Source organism: Euprymna scolopes, chromosome 14 (genome assembly GCF_053919585.1).
Source record: "Euprymna scolopes isolate OS-2025 chromosome 14, ASM5391958v1, whole genome shotgun sequence".
Taxonomy (NCBI): Eukaryota; Metazoa; Mollusca; class Cephalopoda; order Sepiida; family Sepiolidae; genus Euprymna; species Euprymna scolopes.
In genome coordinates, this window is record NC_136495.1 from 81258230 (window position 1) to 81278787 (window position 20558).

Genomic DNA, 20558 nt, shown 5'->3' on the forward strand with positions numbered 1-20558 from the left:
CTCCACCCCGTAGTTTTTTTTTTTTTTTTTTTTTTTTTTAAATGAAGAGTAGATAATACAGTGGATGTGTTATCGGCAGCTCCAGTAACTCTCGCTTCTCCTATTTCGTCATTCAGTCCTCATTCAATGAGTGATTTTTCTGACAAAGGGTGAAGAAAAAGCTGCTTAAAGGTCGGTAGTACTTGGTGACTAGTAGTCTGAGATGTCGGAAATTTTTCTGTCTCTGTCTGTCCTTGTGGCCATGTCACTAGTAAGGGTGCTGGAGGTAAACGTTTTGTCTGGGCTGACGTTATCCGCCTGATAGTCAGGGACCCGAACCTTGGATTAACCACTAAGGAGGCTGTCCTATCAGCAGGCGCACAGTACTGGGACTGCTGTATTGCCATTTGGTGAGTGGATCTGGACCATGCAGTAGTCTCTGGTGGGGCCTCTCGATGCCATACTAGTGGGTAATTGTTACGGCTTTACCTTTTCGTGTGCTCCAAAAAAAACAAAAAATTTTTCCTGTCTTTTTCTCTCTTACTTTCCCTCTCTGTACTGCTCTAACCAAGTATGCCGACCTATTCCACAAATCCCAAAACCTCAACATGAAATATCTCCAGAATAAAAACTCGATTAAACCTAGAACCCCATCTTCCAACGTAGACCCCTACTACCAGGTCTCCTTCTCCAACATCAGGGGTCTATGTTCCAACCTTCCAGAGGTTGAAACCCAATTACAGGAGACGAAACCGGACATATTATTTCTAAGTGAAACTGGAATAGGGCCGACCATTTCCCTAGATGAGTTCATTATTAACGGATACTCAAATTTAACAGCTAAACCTGACCCCCAAGATCGCCATGGGCATGGAATATGTGCCTACATTAAGGATGGCTTCCCGTATGGCAGGGATATCTCTAGAGAAGATCCTAATTTACCCTATATGTGCTTCAGGGTTGCACTTGTTAACACCACTGCATTTATATTTGCCCTCTATAGGCCCCACAACAGCGGAGTTACTATCTTTAAGAGCATATCTGAGAAAATAGACCACATACTGTCTTCACATCCCTCGGCTAACATCCACATCTGTGGTGACTTCAACGTCCATAACGTGGAATGGCTGACCCATTCAAATAAGACAGATGATGAGGGGAGGTTTTGTCATGATCTTGCCATTGCTTATGACCTCATTCAGATTGTTTGCGAACCCACCCGTGTGCCCGATACACCCGGTCAATATGCAAGCCTCTTAAACCTTTTTCTCTCAACTTCCCCTGAGCTATGTTCATGTTCCGTTCATTCTCCTCTAGGATCCTCCGACCACTCCGTCGTATCAGTTAAGATAAAAACGAAATGTAAGAAGCCCCCCAGACGTACCCCTCCACTGTACTGTATACCGATACTCTATGGCTGACTGGGATAGCTTCCGTACATTCATATCTGATTTACCTCTGCACTCCATGTTTAAAAAGGAAGTGTCCTCTATAGTATCAGATCTGACCGAATGGTTAATTGTAGGCATAGATCAATTCATACCATCTAAAAAATTCCAACAAAAACCTAACAGCCAGCCATGGTTCTCCCAGAATGTGCTGCTGCTATCGCGCACAGAAATCACCTTTACCTATTACGTTGGTAGCTATTACCAACGTAATAGATGCACTGACACTAAAGCTGCTTTCAGGTCTGCCAGCAACCACTGTAAAAGAGTAATAAAAAATGCAAGAGAGCTATATGCCCAGTCTGTTAAATCCAAGGTAGCTGATCAGCGGCTTGGATCCCACCAGTTTTGGCAAATGACAAATAGGATCCTGAACAGAAGTGTGCATTCTATCCCAACCATTATCAATGGACCAGAGGTCATCTCGTCAGCGTCAGACAAGGCCAAACTATTTGCAAAGAACTTTGCAGCTAATTCTACCCTATGCGACGAAGGCCATCAACTCCCCATATTTCCTCCTATAACACAGAACACGCTAGGTAACATACAAATATCCGTGCATGAGGTCGCCAAGCTAATAAAGAACCTAGATTCCAGTAAAGCAACTGGCCCTGATGGCATCCCAATTATAGTGTTAAAAAAGCTTCAACCAGAACTTGCTCCCATACTTACAAAACTATTTAAGCGCTGCCTTAAGGAGAAGTGCTTTCCGACTCCCTGGAAGACCTCATCAGTTTGCCCTGTATTTAAGAATTCAGGTGATAAGTCATCTCCCTCTCAGTACAGACCAATAAGTCTCCTGTGTGTTATGAGTAAGTTGCTGGAATCCATATTAAATAAAAAAATAGTCAACCACCTCAGCAGGAATAACCTTCTTAGTGACACACAATATGGTTTCCGCTCTGCAAGATCTACCGCAGATGTGCTAACGGTTATATCCCACAGGATTAGTGAATCTCTTGACAAAGACTTCCTTTCTAGGGTAATTGCTCTTGACATATCAAAGGCCTTCAACAAGGTATGGCATAAGGGTCTACTTCACAAGATTTCCAGCTACGGCATAACTGGAAATGTTTTCTCAATCATTAAATCATTTCTCTCCGATAGGCTCATAAGAGTAGTGGTAGATGGACAAAAATCGGAGGCCTGCAATATAAATGCTGGAGTCCCCCAGGGGTCCATCCTGGGCCCAACTCTCTTCCTGATCTACATCAATGATCTCCCAAAACACATACTTAAATCATTCGTTGACATCTATGCTGATGACACGACCATCTATGGAAACACATCAAAGGCCGTAAATGACAAAGTTCTCTAATTCTCTCTCCTCTGATCTTGAGCGCGTGGTACAATGGGGGAAGAGGTGGCTGGTCACTTTTAATGCATCCAAAACCAAGCTTCTATCTTCACATCATCAACACTCTGATCCCCAGCTGGCATCAATTGTGATGGATGGCTCTCGTCTGGGTGAGGCTCAGTATTTTGACAAGCTTCTAGGTTTGACTTTTACTCCTAATCTGAAATGGAACATGTACATTAAGTCTGTTGCCAAGGTCGCTGGAAAGATGGTGGGATCCTTCTAACGCTCCAGAAGATATCTCACTACTGATGCAATTCTCTATCTATATAAAAGCCAAGTACGTCCAAGGATGGAATACTGTTGCCATATCTGGGCAGGAGCTGCTAAAATGCCTATCCTGCCTTGACAGAGTACAAAATAGACTTTGTGATTTAGTGGGGGATGCCCTTTTCTCTACCCTGCAACCTCTCTCCCACAGAAGAGACGTTGCGAGCCTGTCCTTGTTTTATCGTTATTTCCATGGCAGATGCTCGTCTGAACTCCAATCTCTGGTCCCCCCTCGCCAATCTTTCACGAGAAACACCCGTCTGGCTGAAACTACTGTCAATAATTTTCCCCACTCTTTATCTGTGCCTAAATCTAAACCATGAGCAAAGCTTCTTTCTTAGAACTGCACGCCAGTGGAACTCTCTGCCGCTTGCCTGTTTCCCACCTGACTACAACTTGGACGTCTTCAAGTCCAACATAAACTCCTGACAAACCGCCCCCTTAAGTAAGACACTCCATCAAAACCCCCAATACTAATGATTACTACAATACTATCTCATTGATTACTGTACAGTGTACACGCAATAACCCTTATCCCCGAGTGGCCTTCGGACCTTGATAAGTGGTGGTGACCCCCATGTAAAAAAAAGAAAAAAACTTAGTAAATAATTTTGAACAAAAAAAATGTCCGAAAATTAAAGAAAATACTGAGGTAGATATAGTTTTAAAAGGTGCCCGGAAAACTCGTCTCCGGAAAACTCGTCCCCTTTCGTTAGGTAGGAAAACTCGTCCCTTATTGAATAAATATCGATTGAAACACATTTTATGATCGTTCTTGAAAGAGATATTGTTTTTTAAAATAGACTATAGCCCCCCCCCATAATATTTAAAAAAAATATTTTTACTTGTTTAATTTTTTTTTTTTTTTTTAAATAAAATCGATTTTCTAAGTGTCCGTTTTCAACCTAACTGGCTAAGTTCTTAGTGGTTTAACTTCTTTTAAAGCATTTATTATCTTCATACAAAGTTAATTACACATTTTTTTTTGTTCTTATTTTAACGATGTTTTTTGGAGTCATAAAAACAAAAAACAAAAACAAAAAATTAAAAAACAGGGAGCGATTCGATTTTTCGTTACTTTTTTGTTTTTTTAATTATGATAGTTTTTTTGTTGTTATGTTTTTGTTTTCTCTCATACAACATGCACTCATGCGTTATTTAAAATTATAATTTTATCAATTATCAACATGTATTGTCGTCCTGTTAAATTTTGCAAAAATTAAAAACGAAATATTTTTTTGGCGCGAGAGATGCCATGTGCTAACAATCTCTCGTTAACTCATTTTTAATTTTTTTAATTTTTACTTCAAAATTCTAAAATCAATCATTAAGAGAAAAAGTAATCACTGAATAAATTTATTAATCAATTTTATTGAAAACTCCGCTATCGTTTATCAAGAATCTTTTTAATTTCATTTTTTGTTGGTTGTTTTTCGGAGGGAGATATAGTTTTTACCCCCCCCTCTCTCTCTCTCTAAATTATATTTAAAAAAATATTAAAATTTATTATTTTCTTTTTAAAACCAAATCTCCCTCAGTAATTTCGGGTTTGTATTACTGTACACATAGATTCGAAAAAGTTGGCAAAAAACAAATAAATGTTATCAAAGGCAAGATAAGTTACTTTTCTACCAAACTGGATATATTTTTTGTGTTTTTATTCAGTGGAAAATGTTTATTCAGCCCGAAAAACATGCAGTGTTTACCGATGTAATATGTATTGGAAAATTCAAAATGGCAGCCGACTCTCTCTCGGAGAGGGGAAGTTTGGGAAAAGGTATAATAAATAATAAACTAGACAAAATACTGTTAGAAATTCGCTCACTATATGTTACCGTGACATAAGTTGACATATATTCGGTTGTTTTTTAATAGTATTTTGTCTAGTTTATTATTTATAACATCTTTTCCCAAACTTACCGTGTTAAACAGACAGTCGGGCGCCATTTTGAATTTTCCAATACATCGGTAAACACTGCATGTTTTTCGAGCTGAATAAACATGTTACATTGAATAAAAACACAAAAAATATATCCAGTTTGGTAGAAAAGTAACTTATCTTGCCTTTGATAACATTTATTTGTTATATATTTGTTTTTTTGACAACTTTTTCGAATCTATGTGTACAGTAATACGAACCCAAAAAACAATATCTCCTTCAAGAACGATCATAAAATGTGTTTTCAATCGATATTTATTCAATAAGGGACCAGTTTTCCTACCTAGCGAAAGGGGACGAGTTTTCCTAAATTCGTTTTAAAACGAGCCCCTCACCCCCACCTCCAAAAGAAAATAAATTTGTATATTTTTAAGTACTGCTACTGCATAAGTGCCCCCGAAATGACTTTTAAACGATACCCTCTCCTCTCCATGTTAAGAATGGCTTTCGAAATAATAACGTTATTATTTCAGCGCGGTGCCAAAATTACATAAGACCGTGTTTTCTTTTTTGTTGTTTTGTAATAACACAAGAATTATTTAAACTGAATTAATTTTTCTAAATAAAATAATTGCTTTCTTTTCTTTGATGATACGTGTTTTCTTTCTTTACTTTTGTTTCGTAATGACACAAAAAGTGTTAAAACTAGAGTATTTTTAAAAAATGGTTTTGTATTACTGTACACATAGATTCGAAAAAGTTGTCAAAAACAAATATATAACAAATAAATGTTATCAAAGGCAAGATAAGTTACTTTTCTACCAATCTGGATATAATTTTCGTGTTTTTATTCAATTTAACATGTTTATTCAGCTCGAAAAGCATACAGTGTTTACCGATGTATTGGAAAATTCAAGATGGCGGCCGATTCTCTCTTTAACACGGTAAGTTTGGAAAAAGGTGTAATAAATAAAAAACCGGTTTAAATACTGTTAAAAACTCGCTCAATATATGTTACCGTGACATAGGTTGACATATATTCGGCGGGTTTTAAATAGTATTTTGTATAGTTTTTTATTTCTTCTAACACCTTTTCCCAAACTTACGGTGTTAAAGAGGGTGTGAGACGCCATCTTGAATTTTCGAATACATACATCGGTAAACACTGTATGTTTTTCGAGCTGAATAAATATGTTACATTGAATAAAAACACAAAAAATATATCCAGTTAGGTAGAAAAGTAACTTATCTTGCCTTTGATAACATTTATTTGTTATATATTTGTTTTTTGACAACTTTTTCGAATTTATGTGTACAGTAATACAAACCCGAATTGACAAAAAAAAAAACAAAAAAAAAAAACGGTGGAACCATTGTTTTTTTTAATCTGAAAACTCCATTTATCGACTACGAAATCTCGTCCCCAAAAAGTAGAAGCGCCAACGATGGTATTTGCTTGTGTAACACACAGGAGTGTTCAAAGGGGAGGTAATTTTCCGTTTTGATAAACAAGATTGCCGCAATAATTCAGTAATATTTAAGTAATTTCGAACATTGTAATTTATTAGAATTGGCAAAAAAAAATCAGTAGAAACCATTGTTTATTTTATCTGAAAACTCCATTTATTGACTACAAAATTTCGTTCAGATAGTGTAGAAGCGCCCATAAGTTAATTAAATTGACGTTATTTAGAAAGCTATTCTTAATGTTTTGTAACTATTCTGTACTTTCACTTAACAATTAAAAAAAAAAAAAATCCGTAGTTTCACGATTTATCTCCCTTGTACAAACACCTTTGGCGCAAGTATGCTCCTGCTCCTCCCCTTTGTATTTTTGTCTGTTTATTTTCAGCGGATTATTATCGAAATTTCTTTTTTTTTTTTAAGCCAATATAATATTTGTTGTGGGGGCTCAGTTTCTAACGCAATGTTCTAATAAATCGATCACCTATTTTAGAATCACTCAACGTTTTAGACCAAATTTCGCAAATTTAGCCTTTTTTTTTTTTTAATTTCACTTTTTAAAATAATCTTGAGCAAAAAAAAAAAAAAAAAAAAAAGGCTAAACTCGCGAAATTTGGCCGAAAAACATCGAGTGGTTCTAAAATGGGTGATCGATTTACTAGAATATTGCATTAAAAACTGAGCACCCCTTACTAAATATTGATATTTAAAAATAAAATTTTGGATAATCTGGTAGACTAGTGTCCATTCGATAATAATCCACTGAAATAAAAAATGAACAAAAAGACGAAAATAAAAACGGGGGGGGGCGCTTCCATCATAAATTAGAACAAGGGAGAATTCATTGATATCTTCTGCATTTGCACAACAAATGCCATAACAACATGTTAATGTTATTGAAAGTTAGAGAAGTAACGTGGTAAAAAAAAAAAATAAATAATGAACTCAATACTTAGTTTTACAAAACATTTGTTGCTCTGGTCTATAATTGAAAATCATAAATAACTGAAAACTCGATTTTTTTTTTTTTATCAGAATATTAAGGAAATCACACACAAACACACATCATAATTAAATTGTTAAGCTGAAAAAAGCAGAAGAAAAAAGTTTGTTTTTATCTTACCGAAAACGGAAAACTCGGATAGAAAAATATTTTTAAAAAAAAGTTTTTAACTATAAAATAAGGAAACAACAGTTGCTTTCTTTAACCAAAAATGACGTTGGCGCGTGTAGTACCAGCAGACTCCGTAAAATCGCCTGGCAGTACTACCACTAATTATACTGCCACTCCAAGTTGATTACTTTAGGAGTGTTATCTCAACAACGCACAAACAGAAACTTGATTTTTTTAGGTCACTTTCGTCATTAATAGAAATAAAAAATAAAAAAGCGCCACATTTTTTTCTTATCGCTTTTTAGACAAGTGGAAGTACATATTTTTAAGATGATTCAATAAAAATTAAATAAAAAATAAATTCGTATATTTCTACTGCTTAAACTTCTACAAAAAATCCATTGTAAAGAAATATACCACCAGTACTTATGCACTTTTGTTACCGTGCTGAAATAACGTTATTATTTAGAAGGCTGTTCTTAACATGGGGAGGGGAGAGACTTTCACCTAATAATTTAATTAAAAAAGATATCGAAAAACTTGAATTTAACTTGAAAATACTATTAAAAAAAAAGAAAATAGCACGATAACAAAAGTGCATAAACACCATATCTCCTTCCCACGGCAGGGTTGGGAAAGCGCATTTGAAACGTCAACGTCCTAGAGGAATAGCACTCTGGCCTGTAAAAAATGACGATTAACAAGAAAGGGAGAAGGCAAAGCCTGGGATGGATGGATCTCCTAAAACTCCACAAGACTAGCAACATACCACAATCAACAGGGAAAATGCCTTTTCAAAATTGGACTAGACTCTGTTGATTTGGTGTCAAGGGCAAAATACCATTGTTAAGAAACTTGTGAAATTTTCATGAGTAAAAAAAAAAAAATGGAAATCTCTCAAAACAAGGTATGACGCCACTTGTTGTAAGAAACTAAAAAATATTACCTCAAGATCAAAAATTAGCAAAAGATAAGTGGAGGGTGAATAGATTTCAACCCAGAAAATAGCAATTCTTCCTCCTTTGTCAGAAACATCACTCATGGAATGTGAGAACTAAAGGACAAAGTAAGCGAAGAGGCACTCAAATTATTTCTTTTCTAATACCATTTGATCTCAATAAATGAGAAATCCTTCTAGACTGGGATAATTTTTATTTTCTTCCAATCCAAAGTGTCCTTATTTGTGTTGGAATTTTTTTTGTACCAACAATGGTGCATTCCCCCCTGTTATGTTTGTAACTTTGTATCTGGTTCTTATATATGATTTTTTGTATTTTGTATCCTTTATGATTTTTAGTTTCGTATATTTTGGATTTGTACGAAACTCCCTTTAATTTGAGAAAAGGGGAATGCTAGCTCTGTGATGACGTCATGAGCCTAGCGCATATTTCATCCTTTTTTGAAATTCTGCTGACGTGGAGAGTGAACGTGGTTCATTGCCCGGCGCTGAAAATGGAATTTTGATGAGCCTCCTTCAAAGAAGAAAACCCGGCAAGAAATTAATACCCAGCTGTGACGAGACAGACTTCTGAAAATTAACTACGTGGCTACGGTTTTGCGCGTATTTTAGAGGGAGTGAAATTGTTTTAAAGAAATACCTTTTTTACGTGACAAGGAATTTTGGAATATCCTATCCGGACAAGCGACGTGGTCTTGCTCCTGAAATTCATCTGTGTGTCTACGGTTTGCACGCACCATGGAGGGAAAGAAAATTCTAAAAGAACTCTAAACAAAAAAAAGAAAAAGGCACGTGCCTGACTGGCTTTCAATTCTGAGTACGCTCCTAAAATTAATTTCATATGCGAGTGTGATTAGGAGATACTATTTTGTATATTCTTATTGTATTCGTTAATGGATACACACATCTTTATAAGAACCAGTGTTATTTTTTTCATTACATCATACTTTTTTCATAATATGTTACCTTGGCATTTCTTAAGTTTAATGCCCGCAAAGGGAAAAATTTGCAACTTCTTATTGTAAATAAAGTTTCTTCTTCGTTTCAAATCAAGACCTTTATATATAATTCTTTACCCCCTCCCCCTCTTTTGTTTCATGCTGTTTATTTTTCAGCTTAGTTACTTTAGGGTCGAGTTTATCTGGAAGCAGGATAAATTCCAACATTTGGGGAGTTAGACTTCCCTCACATTAAAATCTGACCTTGGATCTAATTCTGCCCTCGTAGGGAGGAAAGTAAATAAGAACTATGAGGCAAATACAACCATTCCTATTTACTTGCCCTCTCACTCCTTACGAGAGCAAGTTTTAGGCACGACACAACATAAGACTCCTGATTTGAAATCTGTTGCCAAGATCGCCAGGAAAACGATTGGATCATTCTACAACTCCAATAGGTATCTCACTGCCGATGTAATCCTCTATCTGTATAAGAGCTAAGTACATCCTAGGAAGGACTACTGTTGCCACATCTGGGCAGGAGCTGTTTGACATGCCCTATCTTGCCTTAATAGAGTTCAAAACTGGTTTCAAAATCTGGTAGGTGATACACTTTTCTCTTCTCTGCAACCTCTTTCCCACAGAAGAGACATTGCAAGCCTGTCTCTGCTCTATCAGTATTTTCATGGCAAGTGCTCATCTAAACTCCAATCTATGGTCCATTTCTGCCAAACTTTCACAAAAAACACTCAACTAGCTACAACCACTATCAACAATTTCCCCCACTCTTTATCTGTACCTAAATCTAAATGCAGATTTCATGAAGAAAGCTTCTTTCCTAGAACTACCCACCTGTGGAACATTGTTCCACTGGCCTGCTTCCGGACCAATTACAATATGTTAGCCTTCAAATCCAATGTAAACAATTTCTTGTTGAGCCAACACTTAAATAATCTGATCTACCCAATCTACACCATTAACGATTACTACACTACCACCTTACATTCATAAACCATTATCCTCGAACAGCCTTTGGGCCTTGATAAGTGGTGACTCTCTTGTAAAAAAAATGTGGAGTGATCCGACTCCTCAAAAAAAGGCTACTCAGGATTAGAACATTTTTATTTTTAAATGCCTTAGTCAAGAAGGAATTTTCCTCCTCTGACAGAGAGGAGAGAACAGATACAGATACTACACTTTGATCCTAGCTTCCTCCTGACCAGTTGTTCAGCTACTAGACTACTATCCATCATCATAGTCAGTTTAACATATGTTTTACATATTTTGTGTTGTACAGCTTTTAGAAATGGATTTCCAAACTAAACTATCTCTGACCAGGTATTAATTTATCCTTCTAGTCTCATATCACTTTCTTTTATGTTTTTGTCTGGTCTTTCTCTGCCGACTAACCATGCTATCTAAACTGCTGTATATCTGAGAACCCAAGCACTCTCATCCATTCTTTAAATATGACCAAGCCAATGACATCGCAATGAGTGAAGAGATGGAATTTTTGTACCAGTCAAGTTTTTTTTAACTATTTACATTGACGGGATACAAGCAATGGCACACCTTCCAGGGCTTGACTTCCCTATTTGGAGAGAAGTTAGTTTATTGTTAACTATCTGAGGCGGCCTGACCGTAGAATACTATCCAGACTGCCAAAGTAACTTTAATAGGCTAGAGTGCTACTCCTTTAGGGGTACTGGCTTGATTCTCCTCACATTCTGATCTTGTATTACATCTTTCTGTGGTGGGAAGGAAGTAAATACTAGCACTCTTGGAGCAGTTTTTCTCTAATATACTAGTCACTTTTTCTATAAATGTACACTCTTTCATAAATATACTACCATGTTGTCTTATTTATTATCGGTCTTTCAAGTTCAGAAAATTTTAATAAGCTTTTGTTTTGAGAAGCTTCTCCCTGTGGTGGCAATAGAAACTGTAAGAGTTCACAACACCCGCAAGACAATAATATTATATCGCATATCCTTCCAGATTTACATAAACAAAACAGAAATCAGCAGGAGCAGCGACAGTGACAATGATGGTGATGCTAAGACGAACCCTGTTCATCGACACAAACAAAACGATCATACTAAACGCACACGACAGCATCAAAACCTATTTCTTTCTATGTCTACACCAACAGTGTAATTCACAAATCATCCCAGCAAAGAAAACCGATAGAGGAAACCAGTCGTCAAAAAAAGAATCAAATTCAAAGCATAAACATCACAGCTGATGTCCTTTTGGCACATACATCGACACAGATAATTATCCCATGGAACACTGTAAGAATATAATTCCCACTCGAGTACATCCACGACTTTATCAGCTTCAATTTGATATGAACAAGTAAACATACCCCCAAACAGATGAATCCCTGCTGTACGTGAAAACATGAAAACAAACACAACTACGCCCACAGGAATAATATAAATACAGCTAGTTTTTCGACAAGCTACACAGAACAGGCTAGCCCACTGAGCAGTGAAGTTTGTCTGGTCAGCAGCAGCAGCAGCCAGTCACCACCGATTCACTTAGTATTACCAGCAGCAGCAACCAACCCCCACTGACTCAGCTAATACTAGCAGCTTAAGCTAGCAGTAGCAGCAATCAACTGTCACCAACCTCACACCAGTGACATCTGTAGCAGCTACTTAGACTACCCCTCTTTCGCCACCAATTCCCAGAGCCTGCTGACCAATGCTGCCTTTGTTTCAAGCAGCCGGCCAACGTTCTCGTCATTGCCACTATCACCGGCACATCCTGACAATATCAACCAACCGATGCCGTTCTTGTTTCAAGCAGCTGACCAATGTTCCTGTCACTGCCACCACTACTGCCGCCACTGTCACCGGTAAATCCTGACAATATCAACAGCTTCTACCACGATCGCATTGACTTTCAATAAAAGTTTGAAGTAAACGTCTCCGTTTGTCGTTCTTGCTTCCATATGCTCATTTTTGTAATATAACAATAACAATATGTGAGACTGTTTCTTTCAAATATTACCAATGGATCCATCTCAGACATTCAATAACCGATAAGTTGATCATCATTGTTAAGCTTATAACACTTCCCTCCTCGGAAGCTGCTGCTAAAAAGTCCCAAATATGAACTTTCAAAAGTAATATGTAAATATCCAAGTCTCTATCTATACTTTGCCAAGATTATTAAAGTTTTTTTTACATATTCCTGACCAACATGACCAGCAGCAAAATCTCACCCCTTTACTGTTGAGGTCTCTAGTTGCCAAATAGTCTTTTACTCTAATACTTTCTTTCCTCAGACATTGGAATTCCATCCCTGTTTTCTGCTTTTCTGACTGTACTAATCTGCAGAAGTTTGAATGTAATGTGAACAAATATCTCACTACTCAACTCCCCACAGTCTCCCATTAGACAATTCCAAATAGTAACCAAGTGGCAATATGCCTCATTTGGGATGTAAAAGAGTAAAAAAGTTGGTGATGTACAATAGTAATTGTATTTTTTTGTTTGTTTTTTAGTTATCAAGAAATTCCAGGTCACAATATTTAACAACAGGAGTGAATCTGTCACGATTTCAACCAAAAGAATCCGCTCATCAAAAAGGGATCCCAATTCAAAACGTAAAAACCACAGCTGACGACCTTTCGGCAAGTACTTTGACGTGAATAATTATCCCGTAGAACTCTGAATAGTACAATTCCTGCTAGAATAATATTCATATCTTTCCCAGCTTGAATTTGATATGACACATGAATATAAACCTCAAACAGATGACTCCCTACAGCACTTTAAATAAAGACACAAAAAATACACAAATCCAGAACAAAAATGACAACCAGTGCTGCAAGCAGCTTTTGTCTACAATTACGTCCACTGGACAAGTATAAATACAGCGGGTTTTTTTCAACAAGCAGTCAGTTGCGGTTAGATCACCGCACGGCGAGGTTGTGCTTGTCAGTGGCTCAACCCAACTCAACAGCAGCATCAGCAGTCATGTCTACACGGAACGGTTCAGACTACCTCCCTGACAATGGCCAAACTTAGTAGCAGCAGCCGCGACCACTCGCTGTCAACCCACTTGATTTCCAGCAGCCCAGCATCTCAAGTCAGCACGTTTCATGTAGCCACTGGCAACAACCTCATAGCTGTGCAAATTCAAACACCAGCTGGACTCCAACACTCAGCCTGAGACCTCCTACCACCAATCAGTTTCTTTTGGGAAAATAAACCTGAACGGATTCATATTCGTTCATGACGATACCTACTGTGTTTGCTATCTCTTCTTTGCCATTGTTGTTTTTCATCTTTTTCTTTCCTGTGTTGTCCTTTAGTTGTAGGGTCGATTGCCACCGACATTCAGTCCCGCAACAAGCGGTAATCCCGACGTGATCTTAGACACAGGCAAAACAGCTGGCAGAGAAGATGGCAGAACTCTTGGACGAAAAGGAAATCAACATATCAGCTCCCCTGATTCAGCTGCCCAGGTTCACCTATGACTATCAAACATCTCGACAGACCCAGAACCAACAATAAGCTTTTCACTTCATACGGAATTTACAAAAAGTCCAGCTCTGCAAACATTAACAACCCCATTCAAGGCCTTTCAAACTCTCTCCGACAGCTGATTCAACAAACCTGGACTCTCACAGATATTTGTCAAGTACATAAAATCCACAGACATCAATAACAACCACAATGGAAGAAAGTTGCACTAACGAGTTAAATTGCCCAGTAGCAGCAGCCACAACCACTCGCTGTGAACCTGCTTGATTTCCAGCAGCCCAGCATCACAAGTCAGCACGTTCCCTGTAGTCATTGGTGACAACCTCGTAGCCATGAAAATTCAAACACCAGCTGGACTCCAACCCTCAGCTTGAGACCTCTTACCACCATTCAGTTTCTTTTCAGAAAATAAACCTGAACGGATTTATATTCATTCACGATGATACCTCAGTAGTCATTTGTCATCTCTTTTTTTGCCATTGTCGTTTTTTGTCTTTTCTTGCCTGTGTCATCCTTTGGTTGTAGGGTCGGTTGCCACCGACATTCGTCCCCGCAACAAATTTATAATTGTTTAAAGGAAAAGGGAAAGAACACAAAAAATGCTATTAGTAGGTGAAGTATGAGTATCGTTAATCTATATAATAAAGCAAAGTCGATTTTTCCAATTAAGAATCAATCAGTAATTCTAACTAAAATAAACCATGAAAGTTTTATTTCCTAGTTTAGTCACCAAAATTATTATCAGTTGTTTATATTTCGCTATTATTGTCACCACATTTCTTTCTGCATTTTTTTGCAATCAGTAATTGATATATTTATGTATTCTGTATTCTAGAATACTTCTACAGTAAATCAAGTATAAATCAATTAAACCACATTTAATAAACAACTAATTAATGCTTTCTGCTGCCAAAATAGACCAACAGCCCTTTTTTAGATTGTGTAAGTCAATCAAGATGTTTTACTGCTTCTCGTCGAACAATAGAAATTGATTTTTTAATGGTAAAAATTTAATTAAATTTCAATTTGTGAAATGTCATATTAACGAGGGTGGTGCTCCATTAATATGTTATCTTAAACTATGTGTGAACTTTGGATGCTTGGTCGTGACCAGAGGACACTTTGCCATCCTTTATCTTTAGTGCTTAAGGCCTGGGGCTCCTCAGATTCCTCTCTTGGTCCATCACTGGGTACAAGGCCAGTAAATTCATTGAACCACATTTAATGCAAGGATTAGAAAAAGATAAGACATACACTGGAGTTTGGTATACAATGTAGTACCCTATTAGGCTAGAGACTCTTTGTTGCTCCTTGTCCAAGAAGGATAGACTGGTGGTCTGTGCACGAGTTCAGATGTAGCAACAATACTCCATGCATGGGCAAATGGTGATAAATGTGAGAAGTTTTTTAGCTCTTTTTTTTTTTTTAATTCATTTTCATCCTAAACAAGACATGTTTCCACTTGGAATGTAAAGGGCAACTATTTGGGATTATGTTTAACAGTGGGGAGTTGAGCAGCAAGATGTCTACTCACATTACATCTAAACTTCCTGTATGTTATTACTGTCAGGGAAGCAGGAAATAGGGGGGGGGGGTCCAAAGTCTAGCAGTTCAGTAAATGGTGTAGGATTTTACTGTTTGTCAGGTCAGTCAGGAATATGGACATCGATGAGGCACAAGTGCTATGAGTTCATCAGAGCACGTTTCATTAAAATACATGTAAAACAGGCACAGGGATGCAACATTTTGGCGATGGGACAGAGGTAGGAGCTTGACCAACAGTGTGGGATCTATTAGATTTGAGACTCTGTTTTTGGCCCCTAAGAGTAAGAGACTAATGGTACATGCACTAGTCAAAATTTAGCAACAATACTTCATGCATGGGCAAATTGTAGCTTTCTAAAGCTATAGGATTCTCTCTGGTGTAAGTAATTATCTACCACGGTAGAGGGAGACAACCTTATTGGCAGCAGCCTTGGCAATATCCTTAATGTATTTGTTCTGGCTTGCTTTGGAGATTGGGGCACAACCAAAAACTCCCAGGCTATTCAGCCCTGAGGTTCGACAAGAAACTCCATGGACTCAACATGGCTACTATAATGGCCCTGACTTCATGTTGGAACAAGATGTAGTATTTGTCATGCTGTGTTGTGCATGAATGTGTAATAATGAGACTTGGAACACATGCGTCTGGTTGGTAAGAAAGAAACTGAAATAATGGCATCCCGCTTTATTAAATAGATTGCTATGCACATGTGTGAGTACATACAAAAGTTAGATCAAGAAACCGGGATGAAAGAGTCTATATAAAAGTTACTGAAACGAAAGAGCAGCAATATCATTACATCTCCCTTTCTCTGAAGACAAAGATGACTTAGGCATGTAAACAAAACAAAGAAAATGGAAAAGCTGGTTCAGGGTAGACTGCCTGGACAGCTGCAGCGAAGCAGAGGATCATTCTGCTCATGAGATGCTTGCTGGGAGATTATAAGTGTTTGCTCATCACAAGTTCATTTTTGATGGTGGTCGTACCATCGTACCACCCTACCACTACAGGTACATTTTTGAGTGTCATTTGGCATGTTTGGGGCTGCACACACAAGCGGATCCACAGACGTCGCACATTTTTGTGGAGCTGTGTTGGGGAGGTCTTGTGACATTTGTGGGGTAGGCGTCACTGGAATACTTCTTATGTGTTGCCGGTTACTTCGCAGCACATGCCCATTGACATTCTCCAGGAGATAGGAGCGGTGACCATCTGCCTGGGATACTACAGTCGCTGGGTCCCAGCTTCCAGACACAGGATTCTGTACCTTTACTCGTTGGCCACATATAGGGGTGGTAAATCTTCCTTGAGTGCATGTCGGTCAAAATGATCATGGTTGTTGTTCCTGATTTTGGTAATCAGTGGAGATTTGATTCGTCTACCCATGAGTAGTTGTGCAGGGCTTGGTATGGCACTTGAAATTGGGGTGCAGCGCCAGTGCACAGTGCGATCTCAGGAGTTGTTCCCGACTGTTTGGCTTTCTTGAGAATGGTCTTGATAGTCCTTATTTGACGTTCTATGAAGCCATTCCCTTGTGGTCTCCGGGGTGATGTGGTCTCATGATGGAAACCCCATTCTTTGGTAAGTTTGCGGTAGAGATGACTTGAAAAGTGTGGTCTATTGTCGCTGACTATCTTTGATGGTATGCCAAACTCTGAGAAGATTTGGCATGTGATGTTCACTATGACACTGCTCGGTGAGTGATCAGGTAGGCGTTTGACTATAGGATACTTTGAGTAATAGTCAGCTATGATTAACCATTGACTTCCGTGGAGATCAAACAGGTCTGTGCCAACTACATCCCATGGCTTTGTTAGGATGTCATGTTGCATTAACGGCTCTTGCATTTGGGAGGGCTGATGCTGTTGACAGATACCGCATGACTTTGTGAACTTTTCAATGTCTTTGTTTATGTTCACCCAATGAACAGTGTCCTTGGCAAGGAGTTTTGTTTTCTCTTGTCCTAAATGAACAGCATGAAGTTGTTCTAATATGTCTTTTTGAAGTGTCTGGGGGATGACAATTTGTTGTCCTTTGAGGATAAGACCATCATCAATTGAGAGCTGCTCTCTTAGACCCCAGAACACTCTAATGTCAGTGGGCAGCTGCTTGATTGTCTCTGGCCATCTCGTGATGATGGTCTCTCTCAGCTGGTTAAGCAGAGGATCCACTGTTTTACACTGTCTCAGCTGTTCGATGCGATCAGTGGAAAAACGAACTGTATCAACCCAGACATCAAGCTCGATAGGGTCCGCATTATAAGGTGGTGGTAGGTGCGATAGTCTGTCAGACAAGATGTTGTCAGATCCCTTGTTATATGAGAGCCTGAAGTTGTATCCTTGGAGTTTCATTAACATTCTTTGCAGACGTGCCGGGGCTGAAGTGAGCAGTTTGTCAATGATCATAGTGAGGGGTTTGTGGTCGGTGACAACTTGGAAATGGTGGCCATAGAGGTATGTGTGGAACCTCTGTGTGCCAAATACGATGGCCAGTAGCTCACATTCGATACATGTTCTGTCTGTGTGAGGCTCTTGCTAGCATATGTGATAGGCAATAGATTGCCATCCTCATCTAGTTGTAGCAGAGCTGCACCGATTCCATGTAAACTCACATCACAGTGCATGTATATCGTTTTTTTAAGGTCGAAATAGTGAAGCAGAGACGTTTCAGATACTCCACTTTTTATCTTTTTGAAAGCTTCCTGATGGTGTAGTTCCCACTGGAAAGCAGAGTCCTTGCGTAATAGGTCACGCAACACTGCAGCCTTGGAGCTGAAGTCTTTGACAAAATGAGAAAGGTATGTCATCATACCCAAGAATTGTTGTAGTTCCGTCTTGTTATGTGGTTCTGGCATCTTCTGTAGGTCACATACCTTCGTCGGGTCTGGTTTTAGTCCGGTGTGTGTGTACAGGTTTCCAAAGAAGGATATTTCTCAGCGTTTGATCTTGCACTTCTCCGAGTTTAAGGTAAGGCCTTCTTCAGTAGCAACTTCCATGAAACGTCTTATGTTTTTGTCATGTTCCTGCTCTGTTGACCCATATATGGTGATATCGTCAGCTATACCACAAGCACCAGTGCATTTCTCAAGTATTCTGTCCATCTCGAGTTGGTAAATGTCCTGACTGATACACACACCGAATGGCAGTCATTCAAAACAATACCTTCCAAATAGTATTTGGAAGGTTGTTAGTGGCTGGCTTTCAGGGTCGAGCTTTATAGACCAGTACCCAGACTTAGCGTCCAACTTTGAGAAAAATTTTGCTCCTGCAAAATCGGTGGTTGAGCTCCTTGACAGTCGGAATTTGGTGGTATGGCCGTATGAGAGCTTTATTTAGCGCTCATGGGTCTAAGCAAACCCTAATTGTGTTGTCACGGTTGGTGACTTAAATGAGAGAGCTTACCCAGTTTATGGGTTCATTGATGCGGCGAATGACTCCTTGCGATTCCATCTTGTCGTGTTCCATTTGATTTTTCCACGCATGGCTATAAGTGTCCTTCTTGGTGGGTCTATGTGGCATGGTACATTGGGGTTGACAACAAGCTTATGAGTGTTCCGAAATTCACCAATACGGTTGAATCTGTCAGGGTAGAGATGCATTAGGTCAGCTACACTATTGATGGGTTGGTGCTGGGCTGAGATGGCAAAGTTCATTGTCACTACCCTAAGAGGTACTGATGTTGGCATGCCCAATATGGCTGCTCCTGGTACATCAACCACACAGAATTAGGTATCCAGCCATGGGGAGTTTTTATACTTGCACCTAATAGTTGTGGTGCCATAACAGTTTATCCTGGTATTGTTGTAGGCTGTTAGTAGACATTGAGGTGAGTGATCCAGGTGTTGGGTTTCCAGCTTTGTCTATACTGCTATGGTACATGTTGTAGAATATGCGAATAGGCAATGTATTTGCTTGTTCCCCTGTATCTACTTTCAGGTTGAAGGTATGAGTGCCTGGGTGGTCCTTTAGCTTGATGCTTAGATCGACAAATGCCTCATTTCGAGGATCTTTCATGTTTGCTGATTTTCCGCTGTTAGTTGTGATGGAGCTAAAGGTGAGGTTCTCCATTGCTGTATCTATGTCAGTCATGTCGTGTTTAGTGACGCTGTTGATTTTCCTGCCAAACTCCCATTGTTGGTTATGACTGTTATGCCAGGGCCTTCCTTGTTGTCTCTTGGTTTTGTGCTTCCCTGAGATGCAAACTGTAGCCCAGTGACCTGTTTTGCCACATGTGTGGCATATGTTATTTTTGGCAAGGCAGTGTTCTTTGCCAAAACAGTGATTGCATCCGCAATTTTTGCAAGTATGTCCGTGTTTTCGGTCAGTCCCTTCCCATTGGTGTGTACCACAGTTTATTGCGGCTATCTGTGGTGATCCCTGTAACTGGTGGAGCTGGTTGACATAAATTGCTGATGCCTCGTATGAACAGGCTAATTGAACAGCTTCCTCGATTCTGTAACCTTTCGGTTTGTTTAATAGTTCTTTTTGCAGTTCGGGTATGGGTGTGCTAGCAATTAGTAAGTCGAGGCGTTTGTTTAATTCGTCGGCACTGAAATCACATTTCTTTGCCAATAGTCGACATCTGGTGATGAAGATGTCTGTTGTTTCATTTGGTTTCTCCTGGTATTTTCTGAGTTCCAGTCTACAAACGCTGTGATTTGTTGCAGGTTCTAGCTGCTCCAAAAATGCAGCAAATATCATTTGTGGATCCTTGTGATCATCATCCGACATCGACCAACTGTTATACCAGTGTAAACCTTCTTTGCCGGTCGTGAGAAGAATTAGAGAGACTTTATCCTTGTATTTCGTCGCTTTGACGGTGAAATAAAGTTCCATTCGTTGTCGAAATAGTTTGAATGATTCGGCAATACATGTCGAGTCCCAATCAAAACTGTGGCCATTATGATATGAAAGTGTGGAAAAAGTACAGACAATTTGTGTGGCGTGGGAAAAAAAAGAAATAAAAAAATCTGAACACGCGGTAATTCATTCAGCAAGGGAAGAGAAAAAAATCGCTTTTTTTTAAAAACTCACTGTTTTACCCTTTTTTTTCCGTGACGTTATAAGATTATGCGTTGTATGATAATACCGCTTGCCACCATGTCAT

At 38.8% G+C, this 20558-nt stretch overlaps 1 protein-coding gene across 5 annotated transcripts in view; it reads right to left on the minus strand.

Annotated features, from left to right (window-relative positions):
- LOC145293120 (annexin A4-like) overlaps positions 1–8533 on the minus strand; it is a 113848-nt gene extending 105315 nt beyond the window's left edge. For 2 of the 5 annotated variants that reach the window (XM_080139513.1, XM_080139511.1), the window contains exon 1: positions 8458–8533. The gene's annotated coding sequence lies outside the window, so the exon portion shown is untranslated. Of the gene's footprint in view, positions 1–7520; positions 7998–8457 lie in introns of those variants that run through there. The other 3 variants (XM_080139510.1, XM_080139512.1, XM_080139514.1) reach the window with 3 other exon arrangements.
- Positions 8534–20558: the final 12025 nt, after the last annotated feature.